Source organism: Balaenoptera physalus (genome assembly GCF_965194825.1).
Source record: "Balaenoptera physalus genome assembly, chromosome: 9".
Taxonomy (NCBI): domain Eukaryota; kingdom Metazoa; phylum Chordata; class Mammalia; order Artiodactyla; family Balaenopteridae; genus Balaenoptera; species Balaenoptera physalus.
The window spans coordinates 46,333,601-46,359,495 of record NC_138888.1 but is presented as its reverse complement, the minus strand read 5'-3'; the positions used below and the strand labels follow the sequence as shown (position 1 = coordinate 46,359,495).

At 37.6% G+C, this 25,895-nt stretch overlaps 1 protein-coding gene across 3 annotated transcripts in view; it reads right to left on the bottom strand.

The window, feature by feature from the left end:
- HS3ST5 (heparan sulfate-glucosamine 3-sulfotransferase 5) overlaps positions 1-25,895 on the bottom strand; it is a 277,255-nt gene that overhangs the window by 100,802 nt on the left and 150,558 nt on the right. For 2 of the 3 annotated variants that reach the window (XM_082475407.1, XM_082475408.1), the window contains exon 2: positions 7,671-7,783. The gene's annotated coding sequence lies outside the window, so the exon portion shown is untranslated. The remainder of the gene's footprint in view (positions 1-7,670; positions 7,784-25,895) is intronic. The other variant, XM_082475409.1, reaches the window with a different exon arrangement.

The following is a 25,895-nucleotide window of genomic DNA, read 5'->3' as shown; positions in this document are numbered from 1 at the left end:
GCCATATTCCCCAAGGCAATCTATAGATTAAATGCAATCCCTATCAAAGTACTAAAGGCATTTTTCACAGAACTACAACAAATAATCCTAAATATTGCATGGAAACACAAAAGACTCCAAATAGTCAAAGCAATCTTGAAAAAGAAGAACAAAGCTGGAGGTATCATGTGCCTTAATTTCAAACCATACTACAAAGCTACAGTAATCAAAACAGTGTGGTACTGGCACAAAAACAGCTGCATAGATCAATGGAACAGAATTGAGAGCCCAGAAATGAATCCATACTTCTATGGTCAATCAATCTGTGACAAAGGAGGCAAGAACAAACAATGGGGAAAAGACAGCCTCTTCAATAAATGGTATTGGGAAAACTGAATGGCTGCATGCAAAAGAATCAAACTGGATGACTTTCTCACACTATATACAAAAATAAACTCAAAATAGATTAAAAACTTAAATGTAAGACCTGAAACCATAAAACTCCTAGAAGAAAACATAGGCAGTACACTCTTTGACATTTGGTCTTAGAAATATTTCTTTTTTTTTAGATTTCTTTTTCCTCAGGCAAGGACAACAAAAGCAAAAATAAACAAATGAGACTACATCAAACTAAAAACCTTTCATACTATCTACTACTACTATCATACTACTTCTTGAAGGAAACTATCAACGAAATGAAAGACAGCCTACTGAATGGGAGAAGATATTTGCAAATAATATATCTGTTAAGAGGTTAATATCCAAAATATACAAAGAACGCATACAACACAACATCAAAAAAAACAACAACCCAATTAAAAATTGGGCAGAGAACCCAAATAGACATTTTTCCAAAGAAGACATACAGATGACCAACAGACACATGAAAAGATGACCAATATCACTAAACATCAGGGAAATGCAAATTAAAACCATTGAGATATCACCTCACACCTGTCAGAATGGCTATTACCAAAAAGACAACAAATAATAAGTGTTGGCGAGGATGTGGAGAAAAGGGAACATTTGTGCACTGTTGGTGGGAATGAAAATTGGTGCAGCCACTATGGAAAACAGTATGGAGGTTCCTCAAAAAATTAAAAACAGAACTGCCATACAATCCAGCAATTTCACTTCTGGATAGTTACCTGAAGAAAACAAAACCACTAATTCGAAAAGACATATGTACGCCAATATGCATGGCAGCATTATTTGCAAAGGCAAGATATGGAAGCAACTTAAGTGTCCATCAGCAATGAATGGATAAAGATGTTGTACACACACACACACACACAATGGAATATTACTCAGCAATTAAAGAAAGAAATCTTGCCATTTGCGATAACAATGGATGGACCTACAGGGTATTATGCTAAATAAAATGAGCCAGGCAGAGAAAGACAATCACCATAAGATTTCACTTATATGTGGAATCTAAAAAACAAAACAAACAAACACAACAAAATAAAATGAAAACAGACTTTTAGATACACAGAAGAAACAGGGTTGCCAGAGTGGAAGGGGATGGAGGTGGGTGAAATAGGTGAAGGGGATTAAGAGGTACAAACCTCCAGTTATAAAATAAATAAGCCATGGGAATGTAATATACTGCATAAGCAATGTGGTCAATAATCTTATGATAATTTTGGGGACAGATGGTTACTAGACTTATTGTGATAATCATTTCATAATATAGCCACATGTCAAATCACTACATAGTAAGCCTGAAATTAATACAACATTGAACATCAACTATATTTCAATTAAAAAAAACTTCAAAAGAATATCCACTTAATTGAAAAACCTGAGATGACTGAACTCTTTTGAGCTGGTTATTAGGATAATGAATTTAAAGCCCCTAGGGCACCTAGCCCAGTACACAGTCCAGCACATTAATAAATGGTAGCTATTATTATTGTTTTGTTTTCAGAATTTTTCTTTTTGACTCATTACCTCCTATCTATTATGGAGGTAACTGGCTTCCCTAATAGTTAAAGAGCATGAGTACAAAGTCTAAAAGATTTGGGCTTGAATTGTGGTGCTACCATTTACTAGTTTACTAATCTCTTTATTAACCTCTCTGAACTCCAATTGTATAAGGATATATGGGGAAAATAAAATCTCCTTGCAGGGACATCCTGAAGACTGAGAGATACCTATTTCAAAGTGTCTAGCATAGAGCAGGCCCTCTATGAATGTCAGATAATATAATTCATATGAGTCTCCTCTGAGATGGGTACCATCCTACTATGTGTTAAGGAACACATGTGTATGAATATTTTTTAAGTAATGGAGATAGAAACATTTTTCTCTGTTATATTCCAGTACTTTTCAGAAAAACATAATTTGGTATTATAAAAACTATTCTTATAAATAATATTCATATAGTGACTTACAGTTTACAAAATACTTTTATAACTTAGGACAAGACCCTAAAAGTATTCCCCAAATTAGCCATTTGTTGCTATATTATTGAAATCATTATCTTTGCAACCCCTTCAACCATCAAGATGCTTAATAATTAACAATAATGCTAAACTGCTAATATTAGGGAGGCTATTTCAAAAAAGTTAAATGTGTTATTGTCATAGGCCTATAGTTTTAGGAATACTTGACAGCTAAAATTGGCCAGATGAAACTGAACAATTGATGATAGCTTTTCCATATCAGCAGTAATCTTGGAAGCCTCTTCTAGGCAGTCTTTCACAAAAGACACTTATGAAAGTGGTTTCTTAATTTCTCTTTTACTTCTTGAATACTGTTCTAAGTATCAGATAGGTTACCTGTTCTCATTCAGGTTAAAATACAATTTAAAAAAATCTGGTAGGTGGTTTCTGGAACTTTTCATGTAAACAAAAGAGTAGAAAAAATGTGGGTAATTTTCTTAAATCTAAATGCATTAGGTCATATGCTGAGATTAATGATTTATTGTCTAAACTCAGTAGGAATGCAATTAAATGCTCAGAAATGGAAAGCACCTTACAGTTTTTTAAGACTGAGCTGTTTTTATTATCATAATAACCGAAGCACATGCTTAATAACTCATCAAATACATTGACTTCTCTTCAACATCTACAAGGTCAAAACCAGACATCAGGTACAACTTGAGTGCCATAAATTCCTCTGAAAAACTTTTGAAGAGATTGTTTCAAGAAGCAGCAGGCTGGATCCCACTGAGGCCTGTAGGATGTTTTAGGTCAGGGGTTCCCAAACCCTGGGCCACAGACCAGTACCTGTCCGTGGCCTGTTAGGAACTGGACCGCACAGCAGGAGGTGAGCAGTGGGCCAGCGAGCAAAGCTTCATCTGTATTTACAGCCGCTCCCCATCTCTCACATCACTGCCTGAGCTCCGCCTTCTGTCAGATCAGCGGTGGCATTAGATTCTCATAAGGGCACGAACCCTACTGTGAACTGCGCATGCCAGGGATCTAGGTTGTGCGCTCCTTATGAGACTCTAATGCCTGATGATCTGAGGTGGAGCTGAGGCAGTGATGCTAGCGCTGGGGAGCGGCTGCAAATACACATTATCATTAGCAGAGAGGTGTGACTGCACAGAGACCATAATAAACTGCTTGCAGACTCATATCAAAACCCTATCAGTGGGCTTCCCTGGTGGTGCAGTGGTTGAGAATCTGCCTGCCAATGCAGGGGACACGGGTTCGAGCCCTGGTCTGGGAGGATCCCACATGCCGTGGAGCAACTGGGCCCGTGAGCCACAACTACTGAGCCTGCACGTCTGGAGCCTGTGCTCCACAACAAGAGAGGCCGCGATGGTGAGAGGCCCGCGCACCGCGATGAAGAATGGCCCCTGCTTGCCGCAACTGGAGAAAGCCCTCGCACAGAAACGAAAACCCAACACAGCCATAAATAAATAAATTTTTAAAAAACAAAAAAAACCCCTATCAGTGAGTGGCAAGTGACAATGTAGCCGCATCTGGTGGCAGGCTTTAAGTCAGAATCTGACACTTATTTTAGTCCATGCATAGCCCGCCCATTATTTTATTTACCACTTCCATCCGAGCCTCTTTCCCGCACTGTGCACTTGTCTCAGTCACAGATTTTGTAAGCCCACAAGCTAACCCTAGCCAAAAAAAGTAAAAAACAAACGTTGCTGGAGAGCTTCTTCGAAAAGGGGGAAAGACCCAATGATGAGACAGCAGAAGACTTTAACACTGCCAACAAAAAGAAAGCTGCAAGAGTCCTACTTAAATTACAGGTTCATTGCAACAGGTGATTCACATTCTCCAAGCCCGCTTTGTATAATATGTGGCGACCGGCTATCCAATGAAGCCATGAAACCTTCAAAACTTTTTCGCCACATGGAGACCAAGCACCCTGCATTAAAAGACAAGACTTTGGAGTTTTTCAAAAGAAAAAAACATGAACACAAAGAACAGAAGCAATTATTGAAGGCCACCACTTCATCAAATGTGTCTGTACTGAGAGCATCATTCTTAGTGGCTAACCGCACTGCTAAAGCTAAGAAGCCCTTTACTATTGGTGAAGAGTTGATCCTGCCTGCTGCTAAGGACCTTTGCCGTGAACTTTTGGGAGAGGATGCTGTTCAAAAGGTGGCACGTGTTCCCCCTTTGGCTAGCACCATAACTAGACGAATTGGTGAAATAGCAGAGGATATTGAGGCACAATTGTTAGAGAGGATTACTGAGTCACCATGGTACACAATCCAGGTTGACAAGTCTACCGATGTTGACAGCAAGGCAGCAATGCCTGTTTTTGTGCCATATATTTTTCAGGAGGATGTGCGTGAGGATATGTTATGTGCACTTTTGTTGCCAACCAACACCACAGCTGCAGAACTATTCAAGTCTTTGAATGATTACATATCAGGAAAACTGAATTGGTCATTTTGTGTCGGTATATGCACGGATGGAGCGGCTGCCATGACGGGACAGCTTTCTGGTTTCACTACTCGGGTCAAAGAGGTCGTTTCTGAACGCGAGTCTATGCACTGTGTCATCCATAGAGAAATGCTGGCTAGCCAAAAAATGTCACCTGAACTTAACAATGTTTTGCAGGATGTGATTAAAATTATCAACCACATTAAAGTACATGCCCTTAACTCACATCTGTTCACGCAGCTCTGTGAGGAGAAGGACGCAGAGCACACACATATTTTATCTTACAAATAAAATATTTTGATCCTCCTGACAATGTCATGTGAGATGAGGAAACTGAGGCATGAAGAGGTTCTATGATGTGTCTGAGTCACTTGTAGTTAGTGTCAAAACGTAGTCCCTGCCTCATAACTCTGAATCGAGCCCTCACTTCATCGCCATTACTACTTCATCATTTGCTTGGTTGATTAGACTTGTGTTGGAAATTCTTTCTCACTAGCTTTGTGACTTTTACAATATGTTAGTTAAACTCTCTGAATTTTAGCTTCCTTGTTGGTAAAGGGGATATAATAATACCTAGTTCATGGAGTTACTTTGAGAATTAAATAAAATGCTGTATGCAGAGTAAAAAACCTAGAATAAGGTAAGTGTTCAAACATGTTAGTTCTTCCACTCCTCTCTCTTGGGTATGCTTCACATAAGGTAGTTCCTCTAGGTCCACAGAGGACTTCTGAAGTTACTCTGTAATTCAGTGGTAGGCCAGGAGAGCAGAGCATATTTAAGTATTAGTAGGGTGACAAAATTCAACTTAATCAAGGATTTATCAATCATCTACTACATCCCAACACAGAGCTAAGTGCTACAGCACAAATGAAGTAGCAGCAGCCGAAGAATTTTGGCAGTGAGAAGAACAAGACTGTTGATAACTTCCTAGAAAATAGAGAGATTCCAAGAGGGGCTAGTCTGCCAAGTTTAATAGAGCTCTTTGTAAATTCTCCAAGATAATTTCAAATAAGATAAAACAATTTTAAAACTCATCAATTTTATGGTTTACTCTTAAGTAGCACATTCCACCAAACCCCAAAGTGTTATCTTTGTAGACAATGATACTGTGTCCAACCTATATTATTACGTGGGGTGAGGGAGGGACCATGCACGAGCCAGTCTCATAAGGAACCTAGAGACGAGTGGTTAAAAAATGTGTTAGATATTTCTGCTTTGTTTCATTACTTGAATCACCTAGATTGTAAAACATCCTAGGGTAGGAATAGCCATCTTGTAGTTTCTTCATCTTTCTCCTTCAGTGCCTGGGACTAGAAATACTTGTTGACTCAAATTTGGTTTAAACCATAAGAATAGAGAAGAATAAATTTCATTATGATCAATATGAACTAGTCACTAGGCACCTGTGTGAGACAGCGTGGGGAGTGAAACAGCCCAGGGTTTAGGATCAGACACTTTGGTTCTCATGCTGTCTCCTCTCTCCATCTTAGGCAGTAAACTGACCGCTCAGGGTCACAGGGTTCCAGTTTTTAGAATGGGAATTATGCCATCTATCTTCTAGTATTATTGAGAAATTAAATGAGATGAACTATTATTGTATATACAGTAACAAATAAGTAATGATTTTTGAGTGTTTGAAATGTATTAGACACTATTCTAAGCTCTTTTTCTTTATTAGCTCACTGAAACTTTACAACTTAAGGAAATGGGTATATTACTATTATTCCTATTTTGGAGATGAGAAGATGAAGACATAGAAAGTTTTGTAGGTTTTTTTAAGTAAATTTATTTATTTTATTTTTGGCTGCGTTGGGTCTTTGTTGCCGCTCACAGGCTTTTCTCTGGTTGTGGCGAGCGGGGCCTACTCTTCGTTGCGGTGCACGGGCTTCTCATTGCTGTGGCTTCTCTTATTGTGGAGCACGGGCTCTAGGCATGTGGGCTTCAGTAGTTGTGGCACGCAGGCTCAGTAGTTGTGGCACACAGGCTTAGTTGCTCCGTGGCATGTGGGATCTTCCCGGGTCAGGGATCAAACCCATGTCCCCTGCATTGGCAGGCAGATTCATAACCACTGAGCCACCAGGGAAGCCCCATAGAAAGTTTTTTAAAAAACCTTGCCAAGGTCACACAGCTAGTAGTTGGCTGGGCAGCAACTCAAACTCAGGCAGCCTTGCTCTAGAGTCTGTGTTCTTGACCACGCCCCTTTGTTGCCTCGCTCCATCATGGTAGCTCTTTTCAAGCCCATTTCCCCCGGTCCTGGACTCTGATACAAAAATGCAACAGATCCTGCCTCTTCAGAAATAAACAGAGAAACAACCATACATGATAGAAGTGGTCAAATGCCAGAGGAGAGGTATGACTACAAGCCCTACACACATCTGAAAGGAAGGAATGAATTGGGATGGGGAATCAGCAAGATGTTGTCATGTACGTGAAACCTGACTTAGGTCTCGGAGGAAAAACAGAACTAAAACCAGCAGAGAGGATTTGGGAAACTTATTTCAGATAGTGGGACAGCAAAGACAAAGGCCTTCTGTGCTCAGGAAACAAGATTCAGTGCCAGTGGGAAATGTTTCTATATGGGAACGCTGAGATTACAGAATCAGGAGGCAGTTTAAAGTCATTCTGTAGAATGTTTTAAAAGCCCACAGAGGAGAGAGGACCTCCTGCTGGAGAGCCGCCCTGCATTTCTGAGTAGCTGTGTGCATCTGTGCGTGCCTCCAAGTCCTGCCAAGCAGGGCTTTCAAAAGGCTGATGAGACGGCAGGTGTATAACATGAATGGGAAAGCTAGATAATGGATTGCAGGAACACACAGAAGTCTTTGGTACACATACCTACATTCAGACACCTCCAGTTATTCCAGCGATGATTATCTGCTTGGCGGGTGCTTCATGGCCTCTCCGCATCTACTGCTGTCCTTTTGGCTTGTCCCCTGCTCTGTTAGCGCCTGGGGGTAGAGACAGAGGCAAAGTGATCTTCCCATTAGTCTTTTTTTTTTCTCTCCACTCCTCAGTACCTGTGGTTAAAAATTTGTGTTGGAAGAAGCATATTAGGTATGATCAGAACATTTCTTTTTTTTTTTTAAAGTACTTCTGGTCTTTTTATTAAACAATTTGTTGATGAAGGACAGAGCTCACATTTGAGCCTAACCTTGGAATATGTAATTGCTAATTCCCTTTGATCAGAGATGGACTTGTAAATTGGGGGCTACCCACATGTACTTTCACGTAATGTTCTTGTTTCTGATCTGGCTGCTGAGGATTTTAGGTTGAGAGTGGTTAAATGTACTCTTTTAAAAAATGCTATATATTGACCTTTTTACAACCATATGAGGATTATCCATCAATCATTCTTACCTTTGCTACTGCTTGAATATATTAAGCAATTGCTGCTTCTTCCTAAGTTGAATATAGATTACTAGGAGACCTGAGTAATTCTCTAGCTGCAGAGTACATGTATGGCTCTAAAACAAAAAGTGTTGTATTGGAAAGATGAAAAAAGAAATTGATGGGAAAATGAAAAAAGATTTCAACGTAACAGATTTGCAATGCCAAACTCCTTTTTAAAAAGTAATATTTCATTGTCATTTCAGGCTATTATTAAGAATGCGTATGAAGTCTAAATAGACCGTAGGAGCCCAGTCCTAATACATCATTAACACTAATATGTATTTGATAATAGTAGACATAAAGATTATTCAGTCCAAAATAGCCAGAATGTCCATCTTTCACTTGGGTCCACTGGATGCAAATATATTTAGAGTGCAAAGCACACATACACACACACACACACACACACACCTCTTTCAAGAAAAGGAAAGTCTTTTTAAAATTTTATATATACTTGGCTAATAGCCAGCTACCAAATCTATTGTATTTCTTCTCTGATTAACATGCTTTCATTCATTATTTCCAGTTCTTCCATTTGAATCCTTGTCAACACTTCCCCTCACAACCCCAATATTGCCCAGATAGTTTTAGAGAAACCGGAGAATGAGTAAAGTTCATTCAGTTTTTTCAGGACATGGCACACGTCAATAGTATCCACTTATTAGCCATAAAACTGGCTCCATTGCTCAGAGAACTTCTTGGCATGTTGATACACCTGCTGAGACCTCAATATAAAATAAAACAAAACAAAGCCTCAACTACTCTGTTTCTCAATTTGTTTTGATAAACCAGAATTATTTCTAAAGTTCCCAAATAAACAGAAATCATTATAATTATGAATAATTAACATGCTAAACTCAAGAGGGCACTCAACATTCATTACACTGTAGAATTCGTCCCCTAAGGGTAGTACCTTCAATTAGTTCAGTTTTTACAACAGAAGGAAAATGTGACAATCAGTAATTGCAGATACTCAGTACAAGGAACAAAACAAGCTAACTTGCCTTTAAATCACCCTCTTTCAGCCAGCAGAGGCCCTGCTCTCTTTTAGATTCTTAACATTTGTGCTACTTCCAGAACACAGAAAAGCAATAGATAATAGAAAAACACACTGCCTTCAAAGATGTAAGTAGATGCACTTCAGCTTTATCAGCTATTCTAATAGAGCAGGTTAAAGTAGAAGGTAAGATATAGCAATAAATGGTTTTAAAACAGAATCTTTTAAAAGACGTTTTATAAAATACATCAACATATTTATTCACTCAATTTACAAACATTTATTAAGCACTTACAATGTGTCAGGGTAAATGTGCTAAATGATAGTTACATTGTAGTATAAGAACTAGCCAATGTGGAGAAAAGGGAACCGTAGTAAACTGTTGGTGAAATGTAAACTGGTGTAGTCATTATGGAAAGCAGTATGGAGGTTCCTCAAAAAATTAAAACTAGAACTACCATACGATCCAGCAATTCCATTCCTGGACATATATCTGAAGAAACAAAAACACTAATTCCAAAAGATATATGCACCCTAATGTTTATAGCAGCATTATTTACAGTAGCCAAGATATGAAAGCAACCTAAGTGTCCCATAAGCAGATGAATGGATAAAGAAGGTGTGGTATACATACACACACAGGAATATTACTCAACCACAAAAAAGAATGAAAATTTGCCATTTGCAACAACATGGATGGACCTGGAGGGCATTATGCTTAGTGAAATAAGTCAGAGAAAGACATGATATCACTTATACGTGAAATCTAAAAAACAGAACAAATGAATGAATATAACAAAACAGACACAGACTCACAGACATGGAGAAAAAACTAATGGTTACTAGTGGGAAGAAGGACAAGATAGGGGTAGGAGATTAAGAGATACAAATTATGATGTATAAAATAAATAAGATACAAGGATATATTATAGCAAAGAGAATATAGCCAATATTTTATAATAACTTTAAATGGAGTATAATCTAAAAAATATTGAATCACTGTGTTGTATAACTGAAACTAATATATTATAAATCAACTATAATTTAATTTAAAAAAATAAAGACTGAAACATAAGAAAAAGAACAAGCCAATGATTTCTTTAAATAAATACACATTTTTATATACAAATTTGAATATAGCAACACATTTGTATATTCTTACAAATATAAAGTTTGAAGTATATTTATAAAATGAAGCTATTCAGTGTTATTCCTCAAATTCAACTGCAATTGAAATTGCAGTACATCATTTTAATTAAAAAAATTAAATCACAAAATTATTTAGATTTTCTTCTTCCTCAGAGTCTCCTCTATAAAAATTATAAAAAATTTCAACCAAAATATATCCATTTTCTTTTGCAGTAATAAACACTATTACAATTATTAGGGGTTTTCTTAGGCACTTATAGAACTAAAATATAAGTCAAGTTGAAAATGGTTTAGCAAATAGTAACTACAGTTGTGTATGCAATTAGACATTTTTGTTCTGATTCAATACCAAATTGACAACCATGACCCAAGAAAGGGTTATCTTTTATTAGCAGCCACTTTGGGGAGATACATTTTATCTTCCATTGAAGTAGAGGAAAGAACTCATTAGATATGTGGTACAAGTGGTTTCAGAGTGATAAATCTCAAGTTACCAATTCCACTTTTAATGATTAGTTGCCCGAGTCTTGTATTTAATTAAAATGGTTATTTTAAATGCTTATATTTAATTTAAACATAATTAGCTAAACCTCAATGTTACTGCCTCATCCATTTTGAAATTAATTTATAAAATAGCTTAAAAAGTGCTGTAAGATTTTAATATTAAAATAAATCACGATCAGTTTGTATCTTTTGTTTGTTTCAGTTGTGAACCCACAGTGAGCCGTTTATATTAGGTATGACTGCAGGGTCTCTGGCATGGCTAACATGTAGTAGAATCAAATATTGATATGCCATTGATGTTTCCTTTATACATATGACATATACTTTAACCTCCTAGGCAAAAATAGTCTATAGACAGGATATGATTATTTAAACTTTAAAGGGATCTAAATATAAATTAATTTTGGCCTTAATACATTTAGGAGGAACCACTGTTTTTAGCAGATGGCTCATAAGCGTGTAACAATCAGTGTAACAAAACTTCCTTTGTGTCAGTCTGATAATACATTCTGATTTTAACTTCTATTTAAACAGACAACATGATATATATATATATATATATATATATATATATATCTTAATTAAAAGGTGAAGGTAACACATTTGGCTTGCCTATTAGTAACTAAAATCTGTTCTTCCCAATATTAATATCTTTTCATACCAATATATGCAGAATTTTCTAATATTTTATTAAATCCTGGGCCTTCTACTCTCCAATGAATGCTTATAGTTGGAGGAATCTGTTTCTACCATTCTCTGACATTAGCTCAAACCATCTGCACCCTTCTCACCCCCCGCCCCGACCCTTTAGGAATTTTAATTCAGAACATAAAATCTGACTCAGCTTACACATCAAGCGAAGCTGTGTAGAATATTTCTCCTCTTTTCACACTAGTACTATTATGTGGCATTCCAGGATGCCTTCAAGCTATACTGTATCTCAATTACCTCAAATGCCATCTGCTTTTGTTTCTTTCAGTCCTTCTCCCTGGTTCCCTAAACAATGAACAATAGATATTATTACTCAGGAGCTAGACTTAGGCGCATTCTCTGCAAAGAATGTAGGTAATATATACTAATATCCCTCCTGTTTAGATAAGACAATATGAGATTGTGATCAAATCCAATTATGTATTGATTTACCATTTACCATTTCAACTATCAACCATTATCTTAACTCCAAACATCCTCAGAAAGTCCAAAGGATTGTAACTGTCTCAAAGTAATCACAATGGAGAGGGACTATTTGAGAACCAGGAAGGTACATCTGCTTTGTTCACCTTGCTCAGGCCTTTAAATACCATCTGTTTTCCATTCTTTTCTGGCTACCATCTTCCCCTAGGCTAAAAGATTTTTAAATGACTGGGGAAAAAAAAAAACTTGAGAAACTAGTTTGAGATTTTAATTCAGCATTTCATCTGCCAGACAGTGAAATGCAGTTAGCCGCAGCAAGTGTTCCTAATAGATAAGGGAATTGTTGCTTCACATATAATTACATTGAGTCTAACGGTAGACATAGCCAACCATATCATCTTCATACTATTAGAAGTGCTAGTAAGTCTGAAAAGAATCCATTTTGAGGAGGGTCAGAGCTACTTTCATTTTACTTCAAACCAGGGTTATCATGGAATAAAACTGATAGTTCTTTTGGAGGAAAAATTTTTGGTATATAAGAAAAAAGTATTAAAGAGTAAATGAAACTGACTGTTGTGACTGGCAGTAAGTTCAGGCATTTTGTGCGCTTTTGTGTTTGCTTTGGAATGTTAAACAGGTTGGGTTCTTTTAGAAAGAAAACATTTTATTCAGAACATTTTCCCATGAAAGCCCTCTTTGACAAAGTGTCATTTTTTGATATATTAGTACATGTCTGCCCACATTTTATATTCAAAAAAGGCAAGCAATGTTTTAACAACTTTTGACAAGCATGGGGAATTAAACTACCAGAGAATCGACTCTCAGTGTAATACTATAGACTGTTATATTTTCTATTTCTGTACTTCTTCATGGCAGGACACAACATTTTAATTATATAAATTTCTGGTTGAAGAAAGAGACATTGAAGATGAGTAATTAGAATAGGAAATGTCAATTCATCAATAAAGTATGTTTTAAGCATAGAATTCTGAACTTTGTTGAGAAACAGAGCTACAGATATAGCATGCAGTGAAATATAAATAAGTAGCAGGAGATAAGTCAAAGACTTTTCTAGAAAACTAGCCAGGAAATCTCAAGAAATTTAACTACTTCTTCATTATACTTACAAGTTACCTACTAAATTACAAATTTCAAAACCAAACCATCCTTCATGTTTTGGCAGTGCAGGCTCTGCCTATTGGAACCTCACTTGGATACACACAGGTACCTCCAGTCAGCAAACTGCTTCCAATCCTGTGTCCCTCTGACTGTGACCCTGCAGGACAGGGTCCTGGCTGCTCTCCAGCCTCATCTGTCTCCACCCCACCCTGCCCTTGCTCACTCATTCACCCAGACCTTCTTCCAATTCCTTGACTACGTCAGGTTCTTGCTCCTCTGCCTAGATCACTTGGCTAATTTCTCCTCTTCTTTTCAATCTCAGCTTGGATGTCACTTCCCTCAGGAAGATCTCTCTGACAGTTCTCTCTCTAGGTGTCCTTTCTCTAGAGCCTGTAGAACCCCGTTCTCTCCAATCCAAGTCCCTGTCATATAGTGATGCCATTGTCTCTTTATTTGCAGACTGTAAGCTCCATGAAGGCTAAGACCATGTCTATCTTATTTACTGTTAAATATCTACTTCTTAGACAGGTGCTTGGAATATTCTCGATGCTCTCGAACACTCTGTTAAGCAGGCTAGTGAATCATCTGAGTGAAAAGTTCATATATAACCAATGACTTTTTTTCCTTTTGGTGACAATACAAACTATTAAGTATAACCACTTTTACCAGATATATTAACTTATTTGACTTGGCAGTGTTAATGTTATTGCTCCCATTTGATTATTTGATTTAGCTGGAACAAGTTTCACATTTTAGTTCAAGAGCTTTCTCATACCACCTTTCTCTATAAAGAAAGTGCAACGTGGATAATAACCGTTGAAGGATGTTAAGCTCTGAAATGCCATTCTTGGATTTGAGTTTAAGATACAGACTTCTAATGGCAAAACCAGGGTAGATTGAAATGGGGGAGAAAATATTTATGGAGATTAATGTATAATATCTGAAAGAGCTGAAGGTCTTGCTTTACTATCACTCTGTTAGTATAATCTGATAACTTTTAGGGAGACGCTACAACTGGGAAAAAAAAAAAGAAAATTTGAGACCAATATCCATTAGTGAGTAGGGAAGTGGAGTTGGAGAAGAGGGCATCTTACGAATATTGTTATCAGATAATCAAGAGCTGTAATAATCGTTATACTCTTTTTTTTTCTTATTAGTTATCCATTTTATATGTATTAGTGTATACATGTCAATCCCAATCACCCAATTCATCCCACCACAACCCCCACACCCCACCACTTTCCCCCCTTGGTGTCCATACGTTTGTTCTCTACATCTGTGTCTATATTTCTGCCCTGCAAACCGGTTCATCTGTACCATTTTCTAGGTTCCACATATATGCGTTAATGTATGATATTTGTTTTTCTCTTTCTGACTTACTTCACTCTGTATGACAGTCTCTAGATCCATCCACGTCTCTACAAATGACCCAATTTCCTTCCTTTTTATGGCTGAGTAATATTCCATTGTATATATGTGCCACATCTTCTTTATCCATTCGTCTGTCGATGGGCATTTAGGTTGCTTCCATGACCTGGCTATTGTAAATAGTCCTGCAATGAACATTGGGGTGCATGTGTCTTTTTGAATTATGGTTTTCTCTGGGTATATGCCCAGTAGTGGGATTGCTGGGTCACATGGTAATTCTATTTTTAGTTCTTTAAGGAACCTCCATACTGCTCTCCATAGTGGCTGTATCAATTTACATACCCACCAACAGTGCAAGAGGGTTCCCTTTTCTCCACACCCTCTCCAGCATTTGTTGTTTGTAGATTTTCTGATGATGCCCATTCTAACTGGTGTGAGGTGATACCTCATTGCAGTTTTGATTTGCATTTCTCTAATAATTAGTGATGTTGAGCAGCTTTTCATGTGCTTCTTGGCCATCTGTATGTCTTCTTTGGAGAAATGTCTATTTAGGTCTTCTGCCCATTTTTGGATTGGGTTGTTTTTTTTTTAATATTGAGCTGCATGAGCTGTTTATATATTTTGGAGATTAATCCTTTGTCGGTTGCTTTGCTTGCAAATATTTTCTCCCGTTTTGAGGGTTGTCTTTTCGTCTTGTTTATGGTTTCCTTTCCTGTACAAAAGCTTTTAAGTTTCATTAGGTCCCATTTGTTTATTTTTGTTTTTATTTCCATTACTCTAGGAGGTGGATCAAAAAATATCTTGCTGTGATTTATGTCAAAGAGTGTTCTTCCTATGTTTTCCTCTAAGAGTTTTATAGTGCCTGGCCTTACATTTAGGTCTCGAATCCATTTTGAGTTTATTTTTGTGTATGGTGTTAGGGAGTATTCTAATTTCATTCTTTTACATGTAGCTGTCCAGTTTTCCCAGCACCACTTATTGAAGAGACTGTCTTTTCTCCATTGTATATCCTGGCCTCCTTTGTCATAGATTAGTTGACCATAGGTGCATGGGTTTATCTCTGGGCCTTCTATCCTGTTCCATTGATCTATGTTTCTGTTTTTGTGCCAGTACCATATTGTCTTGATTACTGTAGCTTTGTAGTATAGTCTGAAGTCAGGGAGTCTGATTCCTCCAGCTCCGTTTTTTTCCCTCAAGACTGCTTTGGCTATTCGGGGTCTTTTGTGTCTCCATACAAATTTTAAGTTTTTTTGTTCTAGTTCTGTAAAAAATGCCATTGGTAATTTAATAGGGATTGCACTGAATCTGTAGATTGCTTTGGGTAGTATAGTCATTTTCACAATATTGATTCTTCCAATCCAAGAACATGGTATATCTCTCCATCTGTTGGTATCATCTTTAATTATCTTACATCAGTGTGTTATAGTTTTCTGCATACAGGTCTTTTGTCTCCCTAGGTAGGTTTATTCCTAGGTATTTTATTCTTTTCGTTGCAATGGTAAATGGGAGTGTTTCCTTAATTTCCCTCTCAGATTTTTCATCATTAGTGTATAGGAATGCAAGAGATTTCTGTGCATTAATTTTGTATCCTGCAACTTTACCAAATTCATTGATTAGCTCTAGCAGTTTTCTGGTGGTATCTTTAGGATTCTCTATGTATAGTATCATGTCATCTGCAAACAGTGACAGTTTTACTTCTTCTTTTCCAATTTGGATTCCTTTTATTTCTTTTTCTTCTCTGATTGCTGTGGCTAAAACTTCCAAAACTATGTTGAATAATAGTGGTGAGAGTGGACATCCTTGTCTCGTTCCTGATCTTAGAGGAAATGCTTTCAGGTTTTCACCACTGAGAATGATGTTTGCTGTGGGTTTGTCATATATGGCCTTTATTATGTTGAAGTAGGTTCCCTCTATGCCCACTTTCTGGAGAGTTTTTATCATAAATGGGTGTTGAATTTTGTCAAAAGCTTTTTCTGCATCTATTGAGATGATCATATGGTTTTTATTCTTCAATTTGTTAATATGGTGTTATCACATTGATTGATTTGTGTATATTGAAGAGACCTTGCATCTCTGGGATAAATCCCACTTGATCGTGGTGTATGATCCTTTTAATGTGTTGTTGGATTCTGTTAGCTAGTATGTTGTTGAGGATTTTTGCATCTATATTCATGTGTGATATTGGTCTGTAATTTTCTTTTTTTGTAGTATCTTTGTCTGGTTTTGGTATCAGGGTGATGGTGGCCTCATAGAATGAGTTTGGGAGTGTTCCTTCCTCCACAATTTTTTGGAAGAGTTTGAGAAGGATGGGTGTTAGCTCTTCTCTAAATGTTTGCTAGAATTCACCTGTGAAGCCACCTGGTCCTGGAGTTTTGTTTGTTGGAAGATTTTTAATCACAGTTTCAATGTCCTTACTTGTGATTGGTCTGTTCATATTTTCTGTTTCTTCCTGGTTCAGTCTTGGAAGGTTATACCTTTCTAAGAATTTGTCCATTTCTTCCAGGTTGTCCATTTTATTGGCATAGAGTTGCTTGTAGTAGTCTCTTAGGATGCTTTGTATTTCTGCGGTGTCTGTCGTAACTTCTCCTTTTTCATTTCTATTGATTTCAGTGCTCTCCCTCTTTTTCTTGATGAGTCTGGCTAATGGTTTATCAATTTTGTTTATCTTCTCAAAGAACCAAGTTTTAGTTTTATTGATCTTTGCTATTGTTTTCTTTGTTTCTATTTCATTTATTTCTGCTCTGAACTTTATGATTTCTTTCCTTCTGCTAACTTTGGGTTTTGTTTTTTCTTCCTTCTCTAGTTCCTTTAGGTGTAAGGTTAGATTGTTTATTTGAGAGTTTTCTTGTTTCTTGAGGTAGGCTTGTATAACTATAAACTTCCCTGTTAGAACTGCTTTTGCTGCAGCCCATAGGTTTTGGATCATCGTGTTTTCATTGTCATTTGTCTCTAGGTATTTTTTGATTTCCTCTTTGATTTCTTCAGTGAGCTCTTGGTTATTTAGTAACATATTGTTTAGCCTCCATGTGTTTGTGTTTTTTACTTATTTTCCCTGTAATTCATTTCTAATCTCATGGCATTGTGGTGAGAAAAGATGCTTGATATGATTTCAATTTTCTTAAATTTACTGAGGCTTGATTTGTGACCCAGGATGTGATCTATCCTGGAGAATGTTCCGTGAGCACTTGAGAAGAAAGTGTAATCTGCTGTTTTTGGATGGAATGTCCTATAAATATCAATTAAATCTATCTGGTCTATTGTGTCATTTAAAGCTTCTGTTTCCTTATTTATTTTCATTTTGGATGATCTGTCCATTGGTGTAAGTGAGGTGTTAAAGTCCCCCACTATTACTGTGTTACTGTCGATTTCCTCTTTCATAGCTGTTAGCAGTTGCCTTATGTACTGAGGTGGTCCTATGTTGGGTGCATATATATTTATAATTGTTATATCTTCTTCTTGGATTGATCCCTTGATCATTATGTAGTGTTCTTCCTTGTCTCTTATAACAGTCTTTATTTTAAAGTCTATTTTATCTGATATGAGTATTGCTACTGCAGCTTTCTTTTGATTTCCATTTGCATGGAATATCTTCTTCCATCCCCTCACTTTCAGTCTGTATGTGTCCCTAGGTCTGAAGTGGGTCTCTTGTAGACAGCATATATATGGGTCTTGTTTTTGTATCCATTCAGCAATCCTGTGTCTTTTGGTTGGAGCATTTAATCCATCCACATTTAAGGTAATTATCGATATGTATGTTCCTATTACCATTTTCTTAATTTTTTGGGTTTGTTTTTGTAGGTCCTTTTCTTCTCTTGTGTTTCCCACTTAGAGAACTTCCTTTAGCATTTGTTGTAGAGTTGGTTTGGTGGTGCTATATTCTCTTAGCTTTTGCTTGTCTGTAAAGCTTTTGATTTCTCCATCAAATCTGAATGAGATCCTTGCTGAGTAGAGTAATCTTGGTTGTAGGTTGTTCCTTTTCATCACTTTAATTATATCATGCCAATCCCTTCTGCCTTGTAGAGTTTCTGCTGAGAAATCAGCTGTTAACCTTATGGGAGTTCCCTTGTATGTTATTTGTCATTTTTCCCTTGTTGCTTTCAATCATTTTCCTTTGTCTTTAATTTTTGCCAATTTGATTACTATGTGTCTCGGCATGTTTCTCCTTGGGTTAATCCTGTATGGGGTTCTCTGCACTTCCTGGACTTGGGTGGCTATTTCCTTTCCCATGTTAGGGAAGTTTTTGACTATCATCTCTTCAAATATTTTCTCTGGTCCTTTCTCTCTCTCTTCTCCTTCTGGGACCCCTATAATGCGAATGTTATTGCATTTAATGTTGTCCCAGAGGTCTCTTAGGCTGTCTTCATTTCTTTTCATTCTTTTTTCTTTATTCTGTTCCACAGCAGTGAATTTCACCATTCTGTCTTCCACGTCACTTACCCGTTCTTCTGCCTCAATTATTCTGCTATTCATTCCTTTTAGTGTAGTTTTCATTTCAGTTATTGTATTGTTCATCACTGTTTTTTTGTTTTTTAATTCTTCTATGTCTTTGTTAAACATTTCTTGCATCTTCTCAATCTTTGCCTTCATTCTTTTTCCGAGGTCCTGGATCATCCTCACTATCATTATTCTGAATTCTTTTTCTGGAAGGTTGCCTATCTCCATTTCATTCAGTTGTTTTTCTGGGGTTTTATCTTGTTCCTTCATCTGGTACTTAGCCCTCTGCCTTTGCATCTTGTCTATCTTTCTGTGAATGTGGTTTTTCTTCCACAGGCTGCAGTATTGTAGTTCTTCTTGCTTCTACTGTCTGCCCTGTCATGGATGAGGCTATCTAAGAGGCTTGAGCAAGTTTCCTGAAGGGAGGGACTTGTGGTAGGTTGAGCTGGCTGTTGCTCTGGTGGGCAGAGCTCAGTAAAACTTTAATCCACTTGTCTGCTGATGGGTGGGGCTTGGTTCCCTCCCTGTTGGTTGTTTAGCTTAAGGCGACCCAACACTGGAGCCTATGTGGGCTCTTTGGTGGGGCTAATGGCGGAGTCTGGGAGGGCTCACACCAAGGAGTACTTTCCAGAACTTCCGCTGCCAGTGTCTTTGTCCCTTGGTGAGTCACAGCTGCCCCCCGCCTCTGCAGGAGACCCTCCAACACCAGCAGGTAGGTCTGGTTCAGTCTCCTATGGGGTCACTGCTCCTTCCCCTGGGTCCCAATGCACACACTACTTTGTGTGTGCCCTCCAAGAATGGAGTCTCTGTTTCCCCCAGTCCTGCTGAAGTCCTGCAATCAAATCCCACTAGCCTTCAAAGTCTGATTCTCCAGGAATTCCTCCTCCCTTTGCCAGGCCCCCAGGTTGGGAAGCCTGATGTGTGGCTCAGAACCTTCACTCCAGTGGGTGGACTTCTGTGGTATAAGTGTTCTTCAGTTTGTGAGTCACTCACCCAGCAGTTATGGGATTTGATTTTGCTGTGATAGTGCCCCTCCTATCATCTCATTGCAGCTTCTCCTTTGTCTTTGCATGTGGGGTATCTTTTTTGGTGAGTTCCAGTGTCTTCCTGTTGATGATTGTTCAGAAGTTAGTTGTGAGTCCGGTGTTCTCGAAAGAGGGAGTGAGAGCATGTCCTTCTACTCTGCCATCTTGAACCAATCTGCCCAATCTATATACTCTTGAAAGACCTTAAATCTAATGAAGCAGCTGTGGATAACTAAATTATGATTATGACAATTCAGGGAATTGGTTCAGAGTTCCTTACATCTGATATGCAAACAAGTAATCAAAGTGGAATTATATTAGCTCACCTCCTCAGACCACTTCTGAAATACAGGAGGCATTTATTAAGAATACTCAAAATAACAGCATGACATAACTGTTTCCGTATTTCACAAATGCCTTTGACTAAGGGGGAGGGTGGTTGAAGTTGGGTTGGGGAGGGTGGGTATGAGGGGAAGGACACAGAAGGAAGAGAAGGAGCTACTTGGAAAGAGATCAGTGGAGCTCTTCTTTTAAAAATTGCCATAGCAGAACTCTCCTTAAGTCAAGATTAAAAATGTGATGAGCTTATGGAATGTTATCGCCCACAGCAAAAGTAATATAAAAATAATTTTTATTCACACATAAATTACTTAACACAGCAGCCACTGGTTTTATAGACTAATGCTGGAATTGATGGTCCATTATGTATAAGAGATTCTTTCTCTGTATTTTCTTAGTCTTAGGCTTTCAGTATTTCTTCATCTCTTTAGTAAACTCTTATTCTTAGAAATATATTGAAATAGTTCACCAGAAACACACATAGAGTTGTTTCTACTGGCTCTCTTCTGGGCTTCCTGGGGCCATTATGTGGATGGTGGCGGAAAATAATCTCAAACACAATAATAATGATGAATAAACTAAAACACGGTGTATATAGCCCCCATCAAAGAAATACATTTGTTTTACTGAACTGTATTTTCATCTCAAAGACTGTTCACCCCATCATCACCTCATTCCAAAATGCTTCTTTATAGCAATTCTCATTTCAAAAGGGTGCTTCAAATTGATTCTGAGGAATTTCAGTTCTTCACACTGTTTTCTGGCTCTATGCTTTTTTTTTTTTTATCAGATCAGCAGAAACAATGTGAAAATACCTGCCACAGTAATTTCAAATGTTTACCATCTACCAAATTATACATAAATGATCTATGGCTGCAATGCAGTCCTTGAACGAAGAACTTTTTCAGGAAAGACCAACAAATGCTGTTGAAAATATAAATGGATATGTTGCAAGAAGAAGACACTTGTAGCATTTGCGGAAACTTAAGAGTTTTTGTTTTTATTTTTAATCAGAACCGAGAGAACATTTCTGAAAGAACTAGTCTTGCTTTTCACAAGAGTCTTGCATTCACACAGAGTGTTATATATATACACACTCGCCTCTTCCTCACAGGGGTAGACATCACTCAACTCAATGCTACAGGGCTGCAACTGGCAATGGAGTCCGATGGGCAGCAAAGCATTTACTGGATGCACACGCAGGGTAAAATGATAAAACATCTATGCCCCCACCCCAGGCCAACCCCCCAAAACAAAGAAAGGTATAATCGTTGAACATGTATAGGTTTTAAAGAAAGCACAGAGAAAGGCTCTGGACTATAAATCTATTTGTATGTCCTACATACCAATTCTGTTCTGTGGTCTTAACTTACATGCTAGTCACTCTTAGGGGCTGCTGCGCTCCACGAGGATTCTATTGTGCAGCCAGAGCTGAGAATCCCGCTCTAAAGCCTCTTCTGCTCTGTGATTTAGTGACAAACTCCCTTCCCATTTCTCGTTTCAGTCACCTGTGCACATCTGCATTTCCCTCACAACCAAGGAGGCCTTTCACCAGGGCTTGAAAGTTTTGGTATATTTTCCTACTCCATTCCCTTTCTGTCCTCAGAACTGGAATGTAGTTTGAATGTGAAGTATTACCGATTTTAGCATTCAGATTCAAGGAAGTAAGTATGTATCAAAATAATGTTTACATTTATCATCTAAAAGAATAACACTCGAAGTAAGCCTTTTGCATGGGGTTGCAATTTTATAGGAAATAAGATGGTATAAAAAGAAATGGAAAAACATATCCTTTTATTTTTTTAAGTTCAGTGTCTTTCAGACTTAAACCTATGGGAACATAATGACACAGTATTATAAACACTCCAATATTTCTAAAGGTTTGACATTTTTAAAGAGTGTGTATAATATTCAGGTGGGGCTCAAATGGATCTAACCACCCCGGCTGCTGTTTTGTAAAGCAGCATGTTCTACGGTAGTGCAGCTAAGGGCAGCAATATCCAACCCTCAAAAGGCAATAAAAAACACTCTTAAATGCACCTTATTTCTAAACTATGGTGGCACATTACAGCACTCTTTGTCAGCACTTTATTGGTTTCACAAGAATAAAAACAAACACTGAGGTCTTTACTCTGAAATCCATTTCTAGAATTTATTTTACTAACAAAGGCCTTAGTCCTGTGAGAGGTGTTCTAGTTATAAAAGAAGAATCTCTCTTGGTAAAGCTTATTTGCTGTTTGAAAGGCTGTATTTATTTGACATTCTTAATTTATAAATGTGCTTTAAAAGCAACAAACTCTGTAAAATCATGCTTTTCCATGATCCATATGATAAACCAAAAGAAGGAAATTTACTGAAATAAGAATAGTTTTCTGTATCTGGGCAAAACTGATGCATTTATGCATTTATATGGGAAGAAAAAAAGAAATCCTAAACTTTGTTTAAACATGAAAAAAAATTGGAATAAGTCCAATTTGCATTCAGCATTGTTCTAGAGGTTATTTACCACAATTGCATATTCATTGAAGTTTTGCCAAAACATTTACTCTTACTTTTTCCTTTCTTTTATTTAAGCATACAACAATAGGCATCTGATATCAGTGCTTCTCTTAGCTGTTTTGATTTTGTATTGTATATACATGAACTCAGGTTGTCTCAAAATAATAAAAGAAAATAAGGTATATTTCCAAAGCAACAAAAGAACAGTCTATTTTGCTACACTGTTACTGCAGAACTGTGTCTAGGAGAATGGATGTTTAGATGTGAAAAATGGTTTATGAATCATAACCAAATCCATTTACTGATCAGCCCTGCCTATGGGTGACAAAAGGATGACAAACACAACAAAGAACATGGTAAATGGCCACCAAACCAAACAAAATCTACTCTGCAATTATTTATGCAGCAAGAGTCCACTCATTTTAGCTGCCTTCTGAATCAAGAGGGAAAGATGAATGGGGGCTGGAAAAGTGAGAACACCCCTCACCCCCATCCTCCAACACTAGGAGGTTAGCAGACTGTCCTATGCAGACATCCACAAATGCTAAGAAAGGGAACTGGCGACAGAAAGAGGCTCCTTTTAGAAAGGTATCGTTGTGAAGCTTTAATTTCCCAACTTGTTTTAAGAAGTTTTCCTTTTTTCAGGCTGAAATTTTTCAGACAGGATTCAGGAAAGCCAGTTAAACATTATAGGACAATGGATAGATCAAGGTATAATTCTCTTTAGGATAAGAAAGCTGTCTTTATATAAAGCCTGTCTCACTAGAGGGGAGAGATGAGAGAAGAAAGGCTCTTAGAGAATAAGAGTAATGAGTAGCTTTTTATAAAATGTCATGTCAAACAGGAGTCCTTCATGCATTTTTGAAAAAGAAATGAGCAATATTTACCATATATGTGACAAGCTATTTGACAGCATACATTTTGTTTCTTTTTACATATATTTAGCCATTCACGGGGACTGTGTGAGTTGCCCAGAACAAAACCTTTTTGGACATGAGACATGGTTGGGGACTCAGGAGCCTGCCAACCCCAGGTTTTTGTCATTAGACTCCTTAATTCTCTCTAGAATGTAAGCTCTGTGAAGGTAGATTTTGTTCTGCTTTGTTTCTGTTTTGCTAGCTGCTTTATCTCTAGCACCCATAATCAGGCCTGGCAGTAAGTATGCAATAAATATTTGGGGTATGAACAAATGAATGTAGGCTAGCTCAGACCCCAAGTTCTCTGACTTTGGCTACTATATGTAGTTACCAATTCACTGAGACGTTAGCATGTGTCACACACGGTGCCAAATACTAATGTTGACCTTAAACAAATAGGCTGCAGCAAAGATGGGTTTATTCAGGATCAGCAGAAAATTGCAATTCAGTGTGTGCAACCATTGCGAGCCATATGCAAGTCCCCCCCACCCCAACCCCAGGAAGGGAAGGAAAACTTTTATAAAAGAGAAAAGGAAGTTGGGAGGGCTATAGGAAATAAAGAGTCCACAGCTTTTCATTGGCTGAGTCCTTGCCAGGAAAGAGAGGAATCTTCCTTCTTCCTGTTGGCTCTGCTATTGTTTCAGGGCATGAGAGCTCCCCCTTCTGGTTGCCCAACTCTATTTAATTGAGGTTTCTGTTTATTAATTTTTTTACACTAATCGTTTAATTCTCACAAAGGCTATGTGATAAAAGCACTATCATCTCCATTTTAGAATTAGTTGTGAAGTACCAGAATTAAATTGAGGTACTTAAGTAACTTAAACTCTTGCAACATGTAGAAGATAGAGAAAAAAGTCACTTTAGTTTAAGTCCAAAGCCTAAACTCTTCCTTACTATGCTAAATCTTGGCTCAATTTTGCTTAGTTGATGACTCTGATCTATCCGTAGTCTCAGTCTTGTCTTTATTCTGATCCCTAGTCTTATCTAAACTCTGCTCTAACTCTGATTTTGGGATTTGTACTGCACCTGATGCAAACTTCTCTTCAACACTCCAATGTTTCCAGTTCATCTGTGTGGGACTGTCTCAGTCAGTTTTGGCTGCCATAACAAAATGCCATAGATTGTTGGCTTTAACAACAGAAATTTATTTTCTCACAGTTCTGGGTGCTACAAGTCTGAGGTCATGGTGCTAGCACAATCATGTTCTGGTGAGACCTCTCTTCCTGGCTTGCAGATGGCTGTCTTCTCACTGTGTGTTCACATGGCCTTTTCTGGGTATGTGAACCTGGGGAGAGATCGCTCTCTCTTTCTCTTCTTATAAAGCCACCAATACTATTGGATTAGGATCCCACCCTTATGACCTCATTTAACCTTATTAACTCCTAAAGGCCTTATCCCCAAACACAGTCACACTGGGCGCTAGGGCTTCAAAATATGAATTATAGGGGAACACAATTCAGTCCGTAGCAGGTATCCTTCTGAACTAAATAATCTGGGACAGTAACAACCAAGCATATCCTATTTTTCTGCATTTAAGCACATGATTCACTGTCACGCTTGCAGAAATAACTTTTTTGTCATCTTTTGGGTTCTTGCAATGTTTTGGCTTCAGTAATTTAGAGATTAAATATTCAAATCTTGGTCAAATGTGTACTGGATTTGAAGAACTGTTAAAACTCAAGTCATTCGCTGATGCAATCATGCAACAGTCATCTCTTGGGAATTCCTCTATTTTTCCAGAGTCTTCATTCTGGCCATCCCATGATCAGAGTTAGCATTATAGAGGAAAACACAGATTCGGGGGTCATATACCTGAGTGCTAAGCCTCTTTCTATCTGTATGGCCTGGAGAACATGGTGCTCTTCACAAAACATACATTTAAAAATTATTGTTGTTCAAAGTCTACCAAACCAAAGATACCTCTTGATTACCCAAGGGAAATTTTATAAGTATTATATGGTCTAATACAGTTTCCAGTGGTCATCACATCGTGTGCTGCTTTCTTTTTCCTATATGCAATTTTGAGAATCCCTGTTCTAGGTAGACAATGACCAGAGGGTCAATATAACTCTTAATTATTCCTTGAGATAAGTATTTCTTGGAACTTTCCAGTTGGATCTTAGGATCAGAAATCATATTCTGACCTAGTTATTACAAAGGTTCCTTACTACAGGGAAAAAAAAAA